At 44.7% G+C, this 22,014-nt stretch overlaps 1 protein-coding gene across 1 annotated transcript in view; it reads right to left on the reverse strand.

Annotated features, from left to right (window-relative positions):
• Window positions 1-22,014, reverse strand: part of MGMT (O-6-methylguanine-DNA methyltransferase) — a 204,758-nt gene that overhangs the window by 6,343 nt on the left and 176,401 nt on the right. The window contains exons 8-10 of the transcript XR_005933535.1: window positions 20,585-21,050; window positions 19,207-19,320; window positions 11,989-12,101 (exon numbers count right to left, since the gene is read on the reverse strand). The gene's annotated coding sequence lies outside the window, so the exon portion shown is untranslated. The remainder of the gene's footprint in view (window positions 1-11,988; window positions 12,102-19,206; window positions 19,321-20,584; window positions 21,051-22,014) is intronic.

Raw genomic sequence — 22,014 nt, forward strand, 5'->3', positions numbered from 1 at the left:
AAAAAAGGAAAAAAAAAAAAAAAAAAAAAAAGAGAGAAAAAGAAGCAATTGCTGTGGATTTTGCTTCACAGACACAAAAGTGCTTTGAAACTGTAATGAGTAGAAATAATAATAATAATAAACAAACAACCTCTAATAACCACCTAACAAGGCTATTTGTGCAGACCAAGTGTAGCCAGATGAAAAAAGGAAAATAAAAGCTAAAGAAGGTAGGAGCTGTGCCACGGTGCTTCTTCACCTTCCTGGTTTGTCAGTGTGTCTCATCTTAGAGCAAGTCACAAATCCAAGAAACACTATAGTATCCAAAATATCTCTAAAAGGACTTCCAAGATTTCTCCCCGACTACACCCTCACTTACTTCATCCCTCAAGACACAGCCCGGACAAATTAGCAGAGGCCAAGCGGTGTGTAGGGACGAGCCAGAGGCTCTGATGGACCAAGGGGTGAAGCCAGGTCCCCGGGTGAGGACCACCGACCGCAGTCTCCGTACCAATCACCCGAGCCGTGTCACTCAGCAGGGTAAAGCCAGAAAGGGGTGGGCACGGGAGCGGCAGGGGCTCAAAGCAAAGTGACTTCATAGATTTAGACACTTATTTAAGCAGATAAATTCTCTGTGTGAGGAAAACACTGACCATAAATTAATTGGGAAGAAAAGTTTCCAAAATGTACCCAGCACATAGCATCGCCTAAAATGGAACGGGCAGTTGGGTACATCTTTGGATGAATGTTAGAACAAGACTGTAGGGGCAGGATGGGTCACAGGTAGAGCAGCTTTGAATGGGCTCAGGGTTTCTTTTCTTCCTGGATATCTGTGAAACAGAAATTGTAGGCACTTTGTGAAATAAAGAATTCTTGGTTACCACCTTTCTTTTCAAGTTTTAAGGAAGCCGACAAGGTATCAACTCCAAAACAAAACCCAGAAGGTCAATACAGCTCATGTCCTGCTCCTGCTGAGGAGGTTGAGGAACTTGGTAGTGGAAGAGCTGTAATAAAACCTGTGTCCTCCCATGCTGAAGATCTTGAAGACGAGCAACTAGATACCAAAACCATGGGTTAATGACCTGAGGGGAATAGGAAAGGAAAGAAATCTGCAGAAAAGGGTAAAACAGAGTTACCAGGAGAACTGGGTGTTGAGGTGCAGACACAAAATTTGTTCTACATCAGAAAAGAGGATGGGGTGGAGGAAGCATGGTGGGGTTGAGTGTTGAGTCCTGTCTGCAAGGAGGCCACAGCCCCACAGCAGCTCCTTCTCCCACAGCATCACTGTTTGTCTCGACACTACCCCGTAATACAACTCATCACTACTCAACCAGATCATGGTAGTATCAGTGATAAGTGCTTGCAGAAGCAATAGAATAAGTCTTTTTTATTGAATGAGGAGGGAGGAAAATAGAAGAAATGTACTATTTAACTTTTTTAGTTAAATTGACTAACAAAATCTTCACAAAACACTCTAATAAGAGAAGGATGTCAGATAAAAAGGGGTTGGGTTTTCTTGCAAGGGCAGAGGTCTTCAACCATTGATCAGCGTCTGTGTTTCTCATTCAGTTCTGCTTTATTTTCGGCCCACAGTGGAATGTCTGCATGACTTGGGGACCAGGTACTTGTTTTGGTGCTTTTGCCACGTTGCATCCCAAATCAGGCTGAGCTGCCGAATGGCTCCGTTGCCACCTGGACTCCATTTCGCGGGATGGTTCCTGTTGGCTTTACGTTTCCATTGAATGAGAAGTCAAGGCCATTACAGCGGGTCAGCAAATCGAGCAGTGACGTCTACAAGCAAGAGCTACTATTCTCTTCTGCAAGAGAAAGGAGACAGATCCCAGGTAGGATGGAGAGGGTGCCTGGCAGAGACATGCTTTACCCTCTTTCCATGCTGTATTTTTTTCTGCCAACCCCTACGCTGTGGTTTGCGGTGGGTGTCATGCATAGTCAGTATGGACGGGAGACCCTTGAGAAGCTGCTGTGCAGGAGTCTTTCAGAAAGTCCTATTATTTATCAAAACATAAGAAGAAACAAACGTTGTTTTTTATGGGAAAAGTACTCATAGGCCTTTTAGTTTTCAGCTCTAAACCAGTATTTACTGGCTGAAGCCTGCTGAAATAATGGTGAAGACTCACTGTTTTACAGAGGTCTAAGCCAAGCCCTCCTTGCCCACTTCAGTCCCTGCTCCAGAGCTGCACATCCCCAGCCGGGGATTTGTTCAGACCCTTCAGCAGCTCAGCCCTGAGGAGGGACCTGTCCTGAGCACAGGGAAAATACGGACTGAGAGCAGCATTTTTAAGAGACAAAAGGTGTCCTGAAAAACCCTCTTTACGGTATTACACATAAAGATGTCCAAAATGCTCTGCTTTCAATAGTTGTAAAATGCCACGACCAAGAAACTGGAATGGCTCAAAAATTAATAAATATATATAGTAGAGCAATTAGCTACACATTTACATTACTGATGCAAATGCAGAAATCTGCAACAGACCATTTTAAACTTTTTTTTTTTTTTTTTTTTTTTTTAATTAGCCTGGCAAGCAGTTAACAGGAGCAAATCATCTGCTCATGCTCTCCAGGTGCTGCCCCAAATATTCTAGAAATAACTCGTGGGAGCGTTATCAGGAGGACAGCTTTTTCTCCCAAGCCGTGTGATGGGGAGGGTGGTGCCCTTCGAACAGCCTCATCTGCCACGAGTCGATACAGAAGGTGATGGGCTTTCAGGCCAGTTTGCTGGAGCTGGTGAAGCAAGAGCAAGGACTCGGCAGTTTTGTGCTATAGGGACGCCACGTTTTGAGTCAAAGATAGGAAAATAAAGATTTTTTTGTTTCTGTGCTGGAATTTTCTGTTCTTAATGGAAGTTGACATAAATAATTCTGGTTTGTGTGAACTGCCTGTACTTTGCACTCCTATAGTAAGTTCAAATACAAGTGACAGCAGGAAGAGCAGGTTTGGATGCTAAAATAAACATTTCAGCAGTCACAACTGGATGTCCTCCAGGTCAAATTTACATTGTTTTCCATCATTGCTTTCAATTTTCTCTTTACCTTAATAAAAAAAGTACTTTGTCCTACATTCTTCTGACATCACGATTGAAAGAGAAAGCCTTTTCATTGTCAGAACCTAATGGCTATTCTGCCCCACGTTTTTAATGTGAAGATTAAATATTTATGAGTTGCAAGTATATAATACCCCCTAACCAGGAAAGCTTTGCTGATGGTGAGGCAGGACAAAGCCATGGTGGTGGGCTGAGACAGGGGGATGGTGGCGGGGACCAACACCTGCAGGTACAGACCACTGCACAGGTGGGTGCCTTGTGCCCCTCTGACTTCATACCAGATGGATAAAATTGATAAAATACACTAACTGCAAAAATAAGGTAGTTCTGAGATACTCTTGCACTGATTAACGACCCCACCACAGCGCTGGTGGCTGCCACCAAAGGGAGATTACAGGCGGGCACGGCTCGGCCGAGGGGCATGGACCCACCACGGGATCTCACCCATCAGTCTGGGTCAGCACGGAGGGGTGCCATGGGAAGGAGACCAAGGCCACTTATAACTGAGAGAAATAGTTCAGGTCAAATGCAGAACAGTCTTGGGTAGAAGATACTTTCTGAGAGCGTTTCGAAGTGGTTCAGGTGACTGAGGGGGCAGAAGCCACCAGCTCAGCACCTGGAGCCAGAGTCTGCTGCAGTGATAAACGTGGTGACAGCGATTTCAGCAACGGCAGAGAGTTGGGTTTGGTCTTTTTTTTTTTATTTCGGTGTATTCAGCTGGTTCAGGTCAATGACTAATTCACTCAAAACTGAAAACATGATTGGGAGTTGGAAGAGCAGAAAATGTGTTTTCCTCTCCCTATCTATGAATAAAAAATAGATATGAAAGGATAAGATCTGCTGGTTTTAGTATCTTGAATGACATGATGAACAGAAACAATCTATTCCATTTTTTGACTATAAATAATAATATCACCTTTGCATATTAACTTTATTAAGGTAATTTATTAACTTCAGGTGCAGAACATGTGTAGAGAAACATGCTCCTTTCTTTTGCATCGAGCACTATTTTGGTAGGTCCATTTAGCTGATGAAATTAATGCTGTTCTCACCAGAGTGTTACTGAACTCTTATTTCTATCCAAAAAGAACTTGACAACTCATATGATAAAGAAGAAATGCAACATTCAGCATTTTCATCCATATAAAGATATAAAACACATAATCACATTATGAAATATAATTGCATACATGAATGTAAATAGATTAAATAATACCGTGTAGCTCCCTGATTAGCCAAAGGAAGTGCATATTCAGTAAAACCCCTAGATTTGAACAATAATAGTTAAGATTTGTTAATAAGGAGAATAATGTCTCCTTAGGAGAATGAGCAGACATTCTGGGAAAAAAAAAAAAAAAAAAAGAAAAGATAGATCAGATAGCACATTTTCCCTCATTTTTAGTGAAAATCATATTTGAAAGCCATTCCGAATGGGTTATAGATTGAATTTTCTTTAAATTTTGAGGGAAACAGAGTTGTAGTTTTCTCAAAAAAATTTTTTTCTCCTCCTGGTAAAGTTTTGGGTTCCTTTTTTTTTTCCTTTTTCTTTTGTCCTTCCTTTTTTTCCCTTGCCTTCCCGCTGAAGTGGGGTTTCGGGCTGGGAGCCCGGGACAGGGGTGGTGAGCAGCCGGATGCTGGGGGAGCAATGGGAGGAGGAGGAGGAGGCTGCAAATCTGAATGTATTCAGAAATAAAGTTATCCCACGAGCCTCAGCCTTTTGACTTTTCCTCTCCTTTCACAGAAATCCACCCTTCTTTTTCCTTTGCTTGACCCATATCTGCCTTAATTGGGATTTAGCAATTACACTCCTTACACTACTTAATAAAAACGCTTTGCGTATGTCTGCTTTCCCAGCAGACCCTCCGGTTGCCTCTCCCAGTCGCTGGCTCTGTTGTTTGATCTGGCAGTGAATATGGAAACAATAAAATTTGGGATCAATAGAGCCATTTCCAGCAGTCCCTCTGGGGAGGAGCTGGGGCTCTCCCAAAGTTGCTGTAGGAAAAAGCAATGTTGGCCAACTTTGTCCTGCAATGGGGGTACCTCTTTTGGTAAAGCTTTTCCAGTACCAGGTGATGTAAAGGAGATGCAATATCATCCTTCTTTACTATACACATACACATGTGCAAGCATGTGTGTGCTGCAACCTGAAGTAACTTATCTAAAACTGCTTTTTTTTTTTTTTTTCTCTTGGCTCCATCTTTAAAAAAATTTCCAACTTTTTGGTGCTCATGTTGTGATAAAGCGGAGCACGGCTGCTCAGTGCTGCTGCCGGGACGGTTCGGTTTCAGCCCGGGATGGCAAGGCTCTAAAATGACACTGGCTGATCTCCTGAAATTCTGCTTTTTCAGCTGCATTTTGCTGTCTCGCTAAAGCTAACCTGCACCTACAACAGCCTGGCCTTTATTTGCAGCAAAAGGCTGAGACCCAGCACTCTTCCTGGCCGATCGCAGGAGCATCTGGAGCGCCGCGCTGCCGAAGGGTGGCAGGTGATGTTTGATGTTTTAAACAAGGCAAAGCCACTCACCTTGCACCAGCCCTCGCCCACGGTCCCCAGTGGGCAGCACGCAGCTCAGCCCGGGCTCACGCGCCGTGGCGGGGGATCGCCCAGCCCAGCCCGGGCTCGTTATTTGAAATACGTGACGTGGGTCATGCAAAGCCACCTCGGATACCGCCACGGCGAGGTACAGGCATGGCAATTAGTAAAATCAAGGTGTATTTCCTACATCATGCAGCTGGGGGCATTTTGCAACTCATTTTGCCGTAGAAAACTTATTATTTAATTGCCTTTGCTGCTGCTGGATCAGATTCAAAATGAGTGGGAATATCAGGTCCTGCCAGATATATTCAATCATATTCCTGCTTTTTTCCCTGAATGGATTCGATGTGCCAGTAAGCAGTGAAGCAGTTAAATATGGACATGCGAATGCCAGCAACACTGTGATTTCAAAGTTAACACCCCACTAGGATGAATGAGGAAAACGTACATCTCCCTCGACGTTTCTCTGTCTCTGTGGCGAGTTTAAGGGGAAGATAATTCACGATGGTTTGGCCAATTGCTAGAAGTAGGATATTTCCTATTCATTCTGATAAGCCCAGAACAACATCTTATGCAGCCCCAAAATACATAAATTATAATAAAGGCGACTGCTAAAATTCAGAATTACAGGTGAGGCGAGGCCAAGCCTTGCAGCGCTGCGAGAGGCCGGAGCTGGTGGGGATGGTAGAGATGGGACACGGTGATGCCATCACACCAGCCCTGTCCCCGCCGGAGGGGACGGGGCATTTCCAGCCGCCGCATCCTCGTGCCCAAGTAAAACTGGGTGGAGAAGGGAAAAAAGATATATCTAAATGAGTCCAATACTGATTATTAAGTTCCTAAGAGGCAAACTAATTTAGCTATATAAAATCATGAAAGGGAAAGAATTAATTGATACTAATGAGTTATATGAGATAGCATCATAATTAATTCCTAAATAGAAAGAGGACATAGGCTGGAGCGAGGGGGGGAAATAAGACTGGCCTATATATCGTAATAGATTACAGAGGGTATTTGAAATGAGAAACAAACTGCCAAAGTCAGAGTGGGACGGAGTCATTTGCCAATGCAAATAAAAGCCTTTTCCGCATCGCCTTGGCAATTCCGAAAGCGGGGAAGCTCACGTACCGCTCTGCTGCGTGAGCTCTCCCAGGACCTCCGGGCACCACGACCCTCCACTGCGGGTGCAAGGGTTTACACCAGGGATGCCCTGGCCCGGCCTGTCTGTCAGGGAGCACCAACACAAGACACTTCGGTGGTTGCTAAGGTAACTACACCGATTTGATTTGATTTGATTCCCTCCCTCCCAATAACATCACTGAGTAAATCAGTGCATAATCCCACGGCAACTTTGCGGTGCGTTCCCTTACAGCTCCGATACTGCTGCAGCAACTTAGACAAAGAGTTTGGACGTGGTAGCCGGAGCAAAGCCTCTTTTTTCTACTCCATTTTGGACCTACTTACTTCTTTGGTGCATAAATCACAGGTGACCACTCATATGCTGGAGGACAAAAAGCTTTGATGAATCACAGAAACAATCAATTACATAGGGAAAGGGCATTCTCTTTTTGGAAAACCCATAAAATCATCATCACACGTTGATTCCACTTTCACAAATACAAATCAGAGACCTCTGCAGCCTTCCTCCTGCAAACTGACATTAAAAGTTTTGTTTGTTTTTTGTTCTCCATCTAAGGTTTAGGTTAAAAACAAATTCAGCTGGCAGAAATTAAATTTCAGTTACGTTACTGCACAGTGAAGCCCAAAGTATGCACATTTATCAATGCTGGTCACTTTTTTAGAGGGGAAATCATGGAAAGCTATTTGGAAATTAATAGTTGTGTTCACTGGGAGAAGAAAAATAGTTAATAGCCAGGGCTCCTGGTTAATAACATTTCTAAGGGCATTTTATAAAACGGCAGCTTGACACAAGCTGGTTTACAGCGAGGCAGGACATGTCGAGCATCTTCCTCTGGAAACAGGAGAAGCACCAAGCATCGATGTCCTCCTTACATTAACCAGCACAATTACTAAATACCTGCACATTGCAGGAAAACCAGGATCCAGCTTGTGTCATCGAAGCAGTGGGAATTTTGGGTGGAGTTCAACAGGAGTGAAGCTGAAATAAGTGAATAAGGGGCTAGGGAAGAAACAGAGGTACCCCCGAGGCCGGCGGAGAGGAGAGCGGGGCTCACACCCTGTCACAGCTGGCCATGCTCTGCCCTGCAAAACCCACTGCACCTTGGACAAAATCCCTGTGTTTTCGGTCCATTTGCAATGACAGTGCTTTAAATGCAGGAAAAAGGTGGTGGTGGGACCAGCCGGCGCCACAGCTTGTGGCATGTTGGCTTGCATTCAGTTGGGTTGAACTGGTCATTTTTGTGCTCAGAAGATGTTCCCTATAACGTTTTCTGTATCCAGTAGAAGACTTTTTCCCATTGAGCAGCCCATATCCTGATAAATGGCAAAGAAAGACTAGTTTGTGGGATTAAGGTATTTTTTTTTGTTGTGAAAAGTCACGGACTTTGGCATACAGTGAGTATCTCCTGTCAGCGTGAGCCCACCACCTTGCATTACAAGTGTAAACCAAGTAGCTGCAATCCGCAACCAGACCCATTTGATCCTGGGCATCAAGGCCATTCACAGAAATAGTAATTATTTAGCTAATACGGTTCATTGGGAAATAATTGTTTGGAATCAAATGATTTTCTGTAGTGGACAGGCCAGCTGGGGAATCAGCAACCTAATAATAAAATATACTGTCTCCTAATGCAGCGCCGGGCTGTACGTACAACGAGGCAGTTAGGAGTGAGGCAGGACCACAAAAAGATGGAGAAACAGAGAAGTGTTTTGGCTAAGAGCTTCAACCCCCTCCTGCCGGGGTCCGTGCACGTCCCCTTTCGCCATCCCCTCCTCCGTAAGGGACCCTCATGGTCCGCATTGGCCCGGACAATGGCGTGCTCAAAAATAAAGCAAAAAAAAAAAAAAAAAAAAAAGGGTGGAAGGAGAAGTTCCCGCGTTGGCTGCCTCCTCCCCGTTTGCGGGGTCTGGGGCTGCCTCTGCGCACAGACGGTGCCGAGTCAACAGCGAGGCAAGGGTGACATTTCCCTCTCTTTCAATTACACGGGAGCTGTTCACCGCCGGTATAAAACACACACCGCGCTCCTGCAAGATTCATTGTCCTGAGGTCAGCTGGAACTTATTGTCCTTGTTGCCTTGGAACAAGACAAATCTGACATCTGTAAGATTTGCTGTTAAATAATCCAAACCAGGAGTGGGACGGAGCCACGCAGAGAAATGGAAACGTTCGGGCACCGTGGTAGAAAATCAGTAATTTAGATACAAGGCGCTGATGCTCGCCGGCCTGGCGCGCCCTTAGTTTGCTATTGATTGCTTCTCCTAACATTTAACTTCATCCGTTAAATACTGCATATACTGGAAGTTTCAAAATCAGTGCTCGCCCGCTAATCTTTCCCCGGTATAAATAAATTAAACATTAAATGGAAATAATCTTTGGATTTCCAGCTATCTTTCTTTGGGTTTGCCTCCCCGTTTAGTGCTGCCACTGGTACTTCTTCCCCATCAAAATGCATTTGCAGTGATGTACGTACCGAACGAGATGGAGATGTAAAACCATTTTTACAAATTACACCTCAAATTTGTCGGACACGCGAGGCAGTACGTTAAAAACAATTTGAACAAGAAAAATATTTGGGATGAAGAAAAGCTTATGCGTTTCACAACCAGAGTCAACCCAACAGGCTCCCCTCCGGATCCCGCTCGCAGGTGGAAAAGCCGCTCGGACGCACGCACAGAGCTCTTCCCGAATGAGCTGCTGATAAATCTAATCCTGAAGGATTGGAAATGAGGTGAAAGAAATTTTGATGAAAATTATGTACATGTACTTTGACAAGCTCATAAACACTGCAGCCATGATAAGTTTTCTTATTTTTTTTTTTAAGACCTGACTCAACTGTATAAGCCCAAACTCTAATTTTTACAGCCCTGGGTTTGGAGATCTGTCATTGGGAGATATAACGGAAAGAATAATTGCTTGGTGGCTGCACAAACAGGAGATGTGTTGTCAGGCTGCAGTTTTGAGGCTACATCTGGCTTCAGAAATGATTGATGCTGTCTCTGTGTGTGATTTGGGAAACCATTTCGCCCCCCCCCCACCCCCGCCAATACAACTGCCACGCTGAACCTTCGCGCAGCCACAGCAATTAAATCATTATTAATGAAAACTTTTTATTTATTCCTTTTGCATCTTGGCGGTGAGGCTAGGCAACACGCAGCCCTCGCGGCGAAGGTAAGCATGTGATTTCAATTTGAAATTAAAAGTCATGTCTGAATAACAGAACAGCATTCTCATTTCCTAATACTCTGCTTTTTACTACTTTGCATTCAACTGTGAAAAGTCTTTTAAAACTCTGAACAGCAGTAAAACTTGAATGAATTTTTGACCCATTATTGCATAGCGGGTGCGCTTTCCAAGTTGGAGAGACTGCCAAGTTCTCCCCACCTAATATTTCCACTTTAATTGTGCCACTTGAGAAATTTACGTGCCTCAAAATATGGCATGAATCTTACGCTTATTGCAGTATCATTAGCAGCAACATTTAAGCAACATCTGTGTGCTATAGAACTAATTGAAGTAGCAGAAGTGGCAGCTGTAAATCCACAGGAAGATGGCAGTTTGCACCCAGCACTGCTGAGTTAGCGGGTAACTGTCAGCCTGTTCCTGCAATCTGCTCTCGAGGACTACGGTACAGGCACACAATGTCCAAAAAAATACAGCGAGTAGGCTAATGATCCTATTAACCACTTTGCTGCACCAATTTGGCTGTTTTTCCAGTTTCCTTGTTGAATTTCATTATATATTTCACCGTTCCAGTAAAAAGTCCAGTATGAGACGTGTTCGCTTTTAAGCCGCTTACTTCAGGGAGTGAAGCTCCTTCTCGGTCGAGTTAACGTGCAAATGATTTTTTTTTTTTTTTCCTTTTAAATTCCGTCTATTTCTCCCTCTTTTCCATTGTTTAATTTTTCTTCATCACACACGCCTCGGTGAAAAAGAACTTTTACCAACTGTTAATGCTGGTATTTAAAGCAATGACATTTTCCTCCCCGGGATGTAACATTTTCAATAATCAATAAAGCCGGGGGGAGGAGGGAAGGCTGAAGTCTTTTTTAGGTGCGCGGGTTAAAACACATCTTCATCCGAGCCAGCGACGTTGCGCGCGTGGCCTGCAGCACATCAGCCCGGGCACCGCCGCTGACTTAACTAATTGGCGATTACGGAAGGAGGACGGCATTTAAAGTAGCATGCCCCGGTATTACCGCATAATCCAGGCACCAGGGTTCGGAGCGTCTCGGAGCATCCCCGCTATTTCCGCCTTCGTTTGCTTCTTGGGCGGGGAAAAGCGGGTTTGGAAACCTCGCCGTCCTCAAATTAAGAGGGGGAGTACAATCAAACGTCCAGCCGACACGCCTCGGCGTGAAAGCGGCGGGTTTTTTTCGGAGACCCGTCGTTCGCACCGGCTGTGCTCGGGCTCCCCCCGACCGCACGGAGCGTGCCCCCCGCTCCCGCCGCTGCCTCTGCCCGGCGCGGGTCCCCGGCCGCGGCACGGCCCTGGGCAGCCGGGAGGGGGCCGGCGGAGCCCCCCTCGCCGCGGTCCGATTGCCGACGGCCCCACTTCATTAGAAACCCGGCACGTCCGCCGGGCCGCCATGCGACAGGCCGGGAGCCGCCGGTATTTGTTGTCTTAATGCACAAGTACTCGGGGACCGAACTGATAAGGGAAAAACTGTTCTGAATCTGCTGAACTACACGCTTAGGGTGGCACGGACCCGCGCAATATTGAAAATCAATAGTCACATGGCGGTTTAAAGGTTAGAGGTCTCCTGAATTAACTTTCTAGTACTAAATTACCAGCCCTTGGGTTTTTTGGGTTTATTTATTTATTTATTTATTTATTTCCCATTTTGTAATGACTGGAGAGATGCATCGACTTTAAAGACGCACAGCTTGCACCTGGTTTGTGCTCGGAGCGAAAGGAGAAAACAACAAAACCTTTTAATACTTGGTGTGATGATTCAAACATTAAGGTATTCCTCACGAGCAAATTCAGATGGAACTGGTAGGCGTATAGCAATGTCAAATGTGGTAACGGAGCCGTGAGCGTTATTAGTGGCCTGAAAATGAAAATACGGCTCTAGTTTTTTAACTCACATCCTCTACAGTGCCCATACTTGTATGACGTGTAATATTTAAATTAATGCGTGTTTTATTTTTAACGGCATTTAGAAAATGTAAAGTAACAGTATTATTTGAAATATTTATTCATTACGAATGAACAAATAATATTGTCACAAATAAATTGAACGTTTAATGTTGAAGCCCGTGAAGACTTACACATTGCTTTTCACCGCTGAGCACAGCGCACTCCCGAGGACTGTTCCGGCATGTAGCTACTCACACGTGGAAGCACCTTCACGACTGGTCTTTAGCTCCTCTGCTTGCAGGTACTGCAAAAAACAAATCATTTTTTATTTCATGGAATAGATTTCGTATTTAAATTTATTCCAACATTTCCCTTCCCCTTGTTTTCATTCCCCTAGGTACGCTGGCAGCTTGAATTTCAACATCGAATATTTGCAACCTGGGTTAGCCTTCATCAGAACGGCTAACGGGGAGCCACGTCCCAGCAGCCCACCGGAGTCGACGCCGTGGCTGTGGGAGCTTTGGGCGCTCGGCAAATATGTCGGGGGACAGTCTGGTGGGTTGACCATTGACCAGCTTTGCGTGAACCAGCTCCGGTGGGGTGATCAGCAGCAGCATCAGGCGGCTGGACGTGGGGGTCCCCGGGATGCTTCGCACCCACCTCACCAGGGGAACACCCCGACGGGCAGGGGCAACCACAGGGGTTTTGGTCCCCTTTGTGCTGGATGTCGACCCTGGGTGGCTGCATTGAGGGAAGATCTGAAGCAGCCACCGAGGCTTTGAAGTAGCGGGTTAAGGAGACGTGGCAGGGAAAAAAACTTCCAGGAATTTCAGACACTGATAAAGCTTTTTCTTTCTGGGTCACAGACACTTCTCCAAAGCCTTATTTCTAGAAATACTCAGCTGTTTTAAGATCTATTGATTGCGTGCAGCTTAAATTTGATTTTCTCTTATCACAGTGGAACCGTACATGCGTGCACCACCCCAGCCGGGAAGGGGCAGCCAGACCCTCGTCTGCCGCGTTTCACCGGCTGGGTGCCGGGGCTGGGACAGGAGCACGGGCTGCAGGACGGTATCTCTGCCGCGGCCAGCGTGGTTTGGTTTGCCGGGCACCATCCTGCACGGGCCACGGGTCACCCGCAGCGCCGGGAGCACAGCGGAACGAGCGGTGGGCTGTGCAAAAGGACACGCTCCGCTGGACGTACTGACGTGGGAAACCCGGCGCCTACTCTTCGGAAGTGTTAGTGTGCATTAAACACCATCACCTCAACGTATGCAGAAATAAAGTCCAAAATACGGGGAAGGGATCTGAGATAACCACTCCGGCCTAATTACTGAACTATATCAAGCACCTCTAAAAAATGCCCAAACTACACATTGTAATATTTCGCCAGACAAACGCCAAGCCTCTCATTCTAAAAATAAATTGCGAACTTAACCTTTTCAGCTCTGGCATTTCCAGGCTCTCTGCTAATAAGTGGCAGACGCATCCCTGCCATCGACACGTCCAACTTCTGTTTATTTTCAGCTGCCTTCCACCTTCAACTCGAACATGAAGGCTGCAACCACACCACAGGTACTCCCCCGAAACTTTAACCTAAGGCACACATTGCATTTTGATAAACAAACTCACAGAAGGATGAAGACCTACTTGTAACTAATAAAATAAAAACCTGCTGCTCAGTGTCTGCTTGGACACCATCTCAGGCAATACTGGAGCATGTACACAACTCTACCCGCGTGAAGAGCCCTACTCACTTAGTATGGGATACACGTACCCACAAATTCGCACGTAAATGGGGTTATATCAAGGTATAAACCAGAAAAAGCTTCCTCTGTCCATCTGAGATCTCTGCTATCATAAACTTTTGATTAGACAGTGTATACGTTATATTAGAGATAAAAGTTTCTAGTGGAGTTTTTCCTCAGTTACTGTATTTATATAAACCTACAGATTATTGACGTGATGCATGGGCACAGGGAGAGCTGGCACTGTTACGGGTGACTTTTTGTGCAAGAAAGAGCTAGAATTTTAAAAACATCATTTTAAACCATAGCTTGAACTAACATTTTCTGGTTTGTACATACACAAAATAATCCTATAGAAATGTGAAGATTTATTTTTTATAACCATCATCCTTAACTAGTGCACAACTACCTTAATGTTTATTTCTATCAGCAATCTTATTAATTCCCATACTACTTCTGGACCATGCTTGCACTACAGAAATAATTTTAATTGAACATTTATTAAAACAAATGCTTTGTCAGGATATACCCACTCCATCTGGCTGCACTGGACAGGCATTATTTCCTGGATGTGTCTGCTTTATACAACGTCTTCTCCCACAGCTCTCACTGACTACCAGAGATCATGATTAGATTGTTGTGGATTTTGCTCAGCAGCGTTTTCTGCCACAGCCCTTTTTGTCTCGTGGACATTAGCTTACATGCACGCTCTCCGCAGGACTCTTCCTCTTCTGCTGCACAGAACGGGGTTTATTCTGGAAGAACATCGTTAGCCCACCAATCTGACAAAAGGCAGAGATCTTCTATAAATAACCCGCCCTGCAAGGCTGGATTGGCTGTATCTTTCTTTTTTTTTTTTTTTTTTTGGTGTATGTGCATGCTCACAATTACGGGGATAAGAGTTTTGATAAGAAAAAAATATGAATTGGGTTTTCAGTGTTAAATTTTAGCCCTTGAAAATAAACGAAGACAAGCTTTCCCCTTTCTCCCTCCCCACAGCAATCACCTGCTGACAAACAGATTCTGGGCACTAGAAAGCCCTTTTTTAGCACACTTGCTCACCTAGCAGCCAAACATTATTTTTATTGCTGGCATCACGAACAAACACAAAACGAATAGGAGACACGCAGAATTCAAAAAACGGCAGCATTGTGCAGTTAATCCTCTATTCACTGTCGTATCAAAGCACTTTTTTGTTACTTTTGCTGTGATTCATCTTAATGAAAGCCACTATTTTTACAGCATATCTCGTTCAACCCAAACCCGGTACACATGCTTCCCTGTTCGGCCAGACCACGGGAGATTTAAAGCTCTTACTTCTCACAACAGGGGAAGTGGTGTTTCTCAAAACTTCAGAAGGTAGCTTAATATTTACCAAACTGCTTGGGTTTTATTTATTTCTCACCAAAAGCCTGTACGGTCCCTATAATAGTAACTGCAAACACTGCATCACCCCCAACTTTATAAATTTCTTTTCTGTGCTCCAGTCATTTTTCGCTCTTTCTTTGACAGCCCTGAGCACATACTTCATTAGTATTTTTTTGGGGAGGTTCTGATGGTTTTTAGCATTTCTGCTCTGTGTAAAAGTGCCTTGAGACAACCAAGAGCTCCCCGCAGGGTCGTGTGGTGCCTACGGATGCTTGTGCAAGGTGGAAGGATCACCCAATATTTTGTATTTCCAGCAGCGCTGGGGGCAGTGGGCATTCCACGAGATGGGGGCTTTTCTCTTCCCAAGGATGGCACAGGTCCTCTCGCAGGAATATGATATGTCAACAATTTCCAGAGGCCTCTCACATCAAGAAACTGAAGTGCTTGTGGCCTTCATTATGATAAAGCAGATCCACCACAGGGAATTGAACAACCAGATCATTTTCTCATGTTGTTTTCTGGTTTTAGGGTTGCTTGTATTGATATGACCCTTCCGTAAGTGTGAAGAAATATTTAGTATCAAAAGGATATTCTGAGTCAGCTCAACAGCACTAAGCTGGCTCTCAAGTCCCAGATACAGCTCAGCATCCATGGCATCATGGAACTGCTTTGAAACAAACACATATAAAATATTTGTGGATTCCAGATAAGGGTAAAGAATAAATAAAGATTGTACTTTTCTTCTTCCTTCAGAAGTACCCTGACTTGCTAAGAAGCACTGAGGATGCTCTGCAGAGAGCGTAACTCTGCAGTTTCCTTTCTTAAGGCTAAACCAGCAAAATTTTAGAAAGTTTTGGTTCGGGACATATCTAATCCCCCCACCTTTGCTTTAGCTGCAATTTCCACAGTCTGGGTCAGACCCTTTCTCAATAGATGGATGTGTCTTCAATAATGAACATAAACACAACGGCGGTCTGTAGATGAGGCTGCATTTCTTTGCAGGTGGAAAACCATAAAGTCATATTTATTGAAAGTTTCAACCATGGCCAACCGATACCAGCACATACGGCGGAGTGTAATGACACGACATCTCTGAAGACTGAAGAAGCTTTCACGGGCTTTTAAACCTTTGCAGATGATTGGGCTGTTGCAGGTCCAAAAGCAGAAATAAAAACTGAGTAGCAGAGCACCTGACCTAAACCCCAGAGGTCACAATCCCCAGTGGACTCTTCCCATTGCTTTCAAACACTTAGCTCAAACCCAAAGGGAAGGATGTGCAGAAGATGACTCTGATAAAGGAAATGTTGCGATGATGGGTGGAGGAAGATGTGAAATCAGTCTTACAAAAAAAAAATGACTGTGGTGAATACCTCGCACAGACATCATCCAAATCCAGGGATTCAACAGGAACCAGAATTAAATTCCAGGAACTTGGAAGTAAGATCAAAATGTAAGCTTTGAGTACTCTGATATTCCAGGATAACATATATATCCCTAATAACGGACCTCTGAGCATATTGGTTATACATCATTTTGCAGAGCATTTGAGATGCAATATTTCTACAAGGATTTAATTTGAAATTTAACATGATGCAATAATCTTAATTTAACAGAATGTCTTCATTCATGGATGGTGCACGCTGCTGAATCAACAGTCAGTGTATTTGGTTTATTGACATCTGTTGTCGGGCAGTGAAGCCTATGACTCACAGACACTTAGCACACACTATATTTTTTCTTCTTCTGAAAGCTTTTCTGCAAAATATGGTTAGAGTTGCTTCCTGTCCAAGGAGGTGATGAATTCACTGTAAAAACTTGACATTAATTAGTCTTCTGACTGTGATAGCAATAATGAGGCCTAGTTTTTCTCAAAGAAGTGTAGATAAACATGATTTCATAATTACATTTTCCTTAATAACTGATTGATGTATTTGCTGGTTATCAAGTTACAAAAATGAGTTTTGAGGGAAGATGCCCGTAAGCCAGGTTGAGATCCAGACGGGGAAGGTTTTTGAGCTCAAGGATGTTCAGATCTACGACTGGGGCCCAGAGCCATTGCTGGTTTTGGTTCTCAAGGTGTGTAGGATCCATGTCCTCATCCAGCTTCTCCGCAGAGGAATGGGGCAGAACAAGGGGGCCCAGAGCCTGACCCCAACCATGTCCCGATCTCTCCCAGCTCCATGGGGCCGTACCAGCCTGACCGTTGGATGGGTCCTGGGACCCTCTTCTGCAAGGTGCCCCCACGGCGTACAAGGGACCCACCTTGAGTTTTGCTGCCTTGCTCATCAGCGGCAGCAGATCGGTGGAGATTTGCTGTCCAGGAGCCTCTGAGGCACAGGCAGGTAATTCACTGTCAAATGCTTTGGCTCCGGCACCAAATGCCGAAGCCAAAGCCAGTTTGGCGATATCTGTTGCAGAGTACAACAAAACAAAGGGGTTTTACGTTTGACTATGTAATACAAAAGTAAAGTTGGGCAAAAATTACATGCAATTTCAGCCTGTATATGGCAAACACCTCAAATCACAAAACCTGCTGGCTTGTTTTATGAACAGAAAAGGCTTCCTGCTTAAAAGGTTAGACAGAAATTTAAAAGGTAACTTGCAATGAAAGTCAAGTTGTGGGGAAAAAAAAAAAAAAAAAGAAGAATCCAAGAGGCATCCCCGAGGAGAGGAGGGAGCACAGCAACGTGGCCACCAGGCACTCATGTGTCAAGAACAGATGATCTGCCCACCATAATTAAAGAGAAAGACTTAAAAAAAATCTCAGGGAACCAGGAGGTGCCAGGAAAACTTCAGTGGAGTGGTAGCTTTTCTCTCAGACAATGGGAAACAAGGAGGAGAGGAGTCAGTAAGAGGTGGCTCACAGCAGGGACAGCTATCCTGAGCTGACAAAACTTCCCGGGCTCCGCGCTCAACCTGTGATTAATCGCACAGACACACAAAGCACCGGCTGCGACCTGGAGCCATCCTCCTAATGCATGTCACAAACTTCATAATTCCACTTGGAATGAGACAACAGCAAGTTAAATTCCTGGATCACTGTCACCGTGTCACTTACAGAAGAAGTTGCACCGGGGAACAGTTGGCTGTTGGAGTAATTTGAATGGAAATGTCAGTTTTCACAACCTATGATTTGAGGTAAGTGCCCTGTTATTATACAGCAGCTCTGTCAAGCAGCCGGGGCTGAGTGTACGCCGAGACCCCCTCTCAGCAAACGCATCCTCGTCCCCGCTCCCGCCCCAGCCTCCTCCTGTAACCCACCGCCGCCGAAAAACTAACATTTCCTTCTCTGCAACACCCTTCGTTCACACGGACAAACATTCTCCGTGTCTTCCCATGTCCTGGCCTGATTTTAATTCTAATTTTGTATTCTGATCAAACGTATATGCTTCAAAACCATACAGAAACAGTGAGTTGTTTCTGAATAAATCGATTAATCGAGATTCGCATTGACCTCTGGGCAGGTTTCGTCTGAGTAAGGACTTCAGAATACGGTCAATATGTCTTACTGCTAAATACTTGCAGAAGTTGCTACATAAGGTTGTACACATCTTATCCACATCTGTGACAGATTCTGTCGATTCCCTGCGCTGTATGGGGAAAAATATATTTGCTGTGCAGAAGTGCCACAGTTTTGTCTAGTACCTGCCCTTCAGTAACACCTTTATATATGTTATACATACCTTTATTCAGATATTTTGGGATTTGACAGGCAATGCATCCAGTGCACAACTTGTGCACTGATTTGCCTGAACTGATACAGAAGGAAATAAAGTTAAATCAGCATAGCTATCAAGCAGAGGAGCTCTCAAATGTTTAACTTCAATCAGTTAAACATCAATTCAAACCATACTGATTTAGAAGCATCCAAACACAGTATCCCTCCAATTTAACTAAATCACAGCCTTCATGAAGCCAGAATAAATGCATGTGCAGACCTGACCTAAAAGCGATAGAAAATAAAAGCAGGAAACACTGGCTACGAGTAATCCAGCTCGCAGAAGGATGGAAAAAAAACCGGGGAGCTATACAGAAGTGGAAAGTTGTCATGAGAGGTGAAGGGCATCGCTGCCACCCCTATTCGAGCCAGCCTGCAGAATAACCATCACTTGGTGCGGGCTGAGACCAGCCCCTTTCCGAACCAGCAGTGCCGATGTGCTATTAGGTTTTCTGCACCCAACAGCCAGCCTGTACAGAAAAAGATTGCACGGCCAGATCCCACACAGGTAAAATAGTCCTACATCTCCGATTTGAAAAAATGAGAAATAATCGACCTGAAGGATCTTCTCTTACCTCTGGATGAGTTTACTGAGCTCCGGGAGCTGTGCTTGGTTGAGCTCTGGTACTGGGAAGCAGCAATGGGATAAGTGGCTTGTGTGGGTTTCTCCTCCTTGGACAAGCAGATTGCTGTATTTTACAAAAAATAAAAAATCTTGTTGTTCAAAAGAAGAGATATGACAGCAGGATATTTGGACTTTGCCATCCTCTATATGCAGGGGATGATAAAGAAACTATTACGCTGTTTATACATTGCCCATGGTGCCACTGACGTTGGGGTATCTCCAGGCAAAGTGAAGCACAATTACTACTATTATTTTTACTTTGAAAGGAGTGGCTTACTGAGTCAGTAAATATAGCGGGTTTTTTTCTTTTATGCCAAACATAAATACGGTGGGAGAAAAAATGCTTCTACAAAATGTGAAGCGAAAGAAATGGAAAACAAGTCAAATTTAGATTTTGCCTGCAGGACAATTGACAAACCAAGAAGCTTTCCTGGCTTCAAAACAGCTACTTAGATCACAGGTGGTTGTATTCTTAAAGGGTAAAAAGCAAAGCTATCTCTTTTTACGGTATCCTTTTCAGGCATCCTACTCTGTCGCAGCCACCAGGCTTTTATGTGTGCCCAGGCAGAAGAGGCTGGATCCTGTTGCAACACTCTGTTGGACTATAAACCAATGATATTTGCTTTACCTGTGCACTATCTTCCATGGAACAAAACAACATTTACATCTGGGATCAATTTGCTTGAAATTAAAGTGCAGCTGCTATATCTCTTCTGCATCAAAAGTATAGTGTTAAGGCTATAACATACAGACAGTTACACATTACTTTGCATTGTAATATTTAGATTTGTGTCATTTTCCATCTGAAGTAAAAAGCGTCTTTAAATAAATGAGTGATCTTATACTACATATTTTATGGGCTGTGTACTCAGCAAGATATATCTACATTTGCAATGTGCATATACTCATCTCCAATTTCAAACTACGTATTTAGACCTTGAATTTTAATGCTTAAACGAAAATGCAGTGTAGGAATAATTTGGACTGTACGCTCAGAAAAGTTCCGCTGTGTTTGTAAAGGAGGGTTAGACGAGTTTTGCGGTATTCTCAGGTAAAATATGAGGTTTTCCAGTTCGTTACTGCAGATCCTTTCCCCCTCCCCTGTGCTCTCTCTCAGTAGCCCCCCCTTTAAAGCCGTGATGCACAAGCCTTTTGACAGGGAGGGTGACACTGGCAGCTCACCAGCAGCCAGAGGGCTGTGTGCAATTACCATCTGCATTTGCATAAGCATACGTACAATCCTTACAAAGAGAGGAACGCACAGGGCTTTTATTATTTACATATAAGTCGCTGCAAACGCATCCAAAGAGAGACCATGAGTTCGGTACCTGTGAAAAAGCGACTGCAGCTACAGAGTGGTTCCTGCTGCCGCGCCGGTGGGACGGAGCTCCGGAGCGTGTCCCTGACGTTCCCTCCTGCTCCTTCCCTCTTCTGGACGTGTGTCACCCGGTACCCGCGCCGACCGACCCGCCGCGCGGCGCCGTGCAGCATCTCGGCAAACGACTTGGCCGGAGACGGTGGCATCTACCTCCTTGTCACCCGAAACAGAGTCCTCCAGCCGCGGGCCGTGGGTTTGGCTCTGCACCACCTTGCCGTGGACAGGAACCGCTATTACTCGGTCATCCGGAGCAGTGGTTTGCGTCACGTTTGGCTCGTTGTCGTCAGAAGCCGACATCAAGACGCGAGCCTCCACCTCCCGCGGTGTCCTGCCGCGGTGCCGGCGCCTTTGGACCTCCAGCCACGGGTAAGGAACTTGCACGGGGTCCATGAGGATGTTCACCACGGGGATGGAGCCTACCGGTGAATGCAGAGATAGGACACTTCCTATTACTTTAGGTATTACTTATCCCCACGCAAAGGCCCACGTCTGCAAGCATTAAATGGCAAAAGGCAGCCAGCAACGCACGACTACTACAACGCACCATTTTCTGAAGTCTGGGGACAATTTGGCTCCGAGGTTTCCAGCCAGTTTTACCCAGCACTGCTGCCTCTTAGCATGTAAGGCTCTATATTTTAATTCCTCCCCAGATCACCAAATTCAAGTTTGATTGATTGCTGACAATCAAATACTACAGTTGGCAGAAGTATGTAGGAAAAGTAACGCGCTCCAACTGGAGTGCTTAACAGGCTGCTTATTGAACCTCCATAAATGAGCAATCACTTGAAAAACTTTTGCTGCTCTCCATGAGTTTTGGGTGCTCTTCCCCAGGGTTCTGCTGTACCCCCAAATCCTAGGCAAATGGCAAGAGCCGTTCAAAACCAGTAAAATTTCCTTCTGAAACCAATGCTATTAATCTGCTTTTGCTTTCCAAAAGAAAAAAAATAAGCTACTTGACATTGGAATGAGGACTGGAATCTGAATTTTCAGAGAGTTTTCCCCAATAGTTCCCAAACAGAATTTTCCCAGTTTCCCACAGAAAATGGTCTCTATGGTTTAAAAAGCATATCTAACTCCACAATTCCCATATTGTTTTACTGCCAACGGCAAGAAACAAACTAAGAGAAAGCCCAAGAAAACAACTGTCCAGGATAACAGCTACTGAGCACAGAGCAGCGCAATTTAATGAAATCAAGATCAATGGTTATGTAGGTCATTTCAAATACAGAGTATTCCACCTCAAAGCCTAGCGCATTGGTTGAAACAAAAAATGGTAGTGCAACATTTTCAAGCTATCGTTTCCTCCCGGCAGCTGCAATAGTTTGTGTTTTGGTGAAGATGAATCAGAATTTTTTTTCTGCAAGTGTCATACATACGCTG

This window comes from Aquila chrysaetos, chromosome 11 (genome assembly GCF_900496995.4).
Source record: "Aquila chrysaetos chrysaetos chromosome 11, bAquChr1.4, whole genome shotgun sequence".
NCBI classification, from domain to species: Eukaryota; Metazoa; Chordata; class Aves; order Accipitriformes; family Accipitridae; genus Aquila; species Aquila chrysaetos.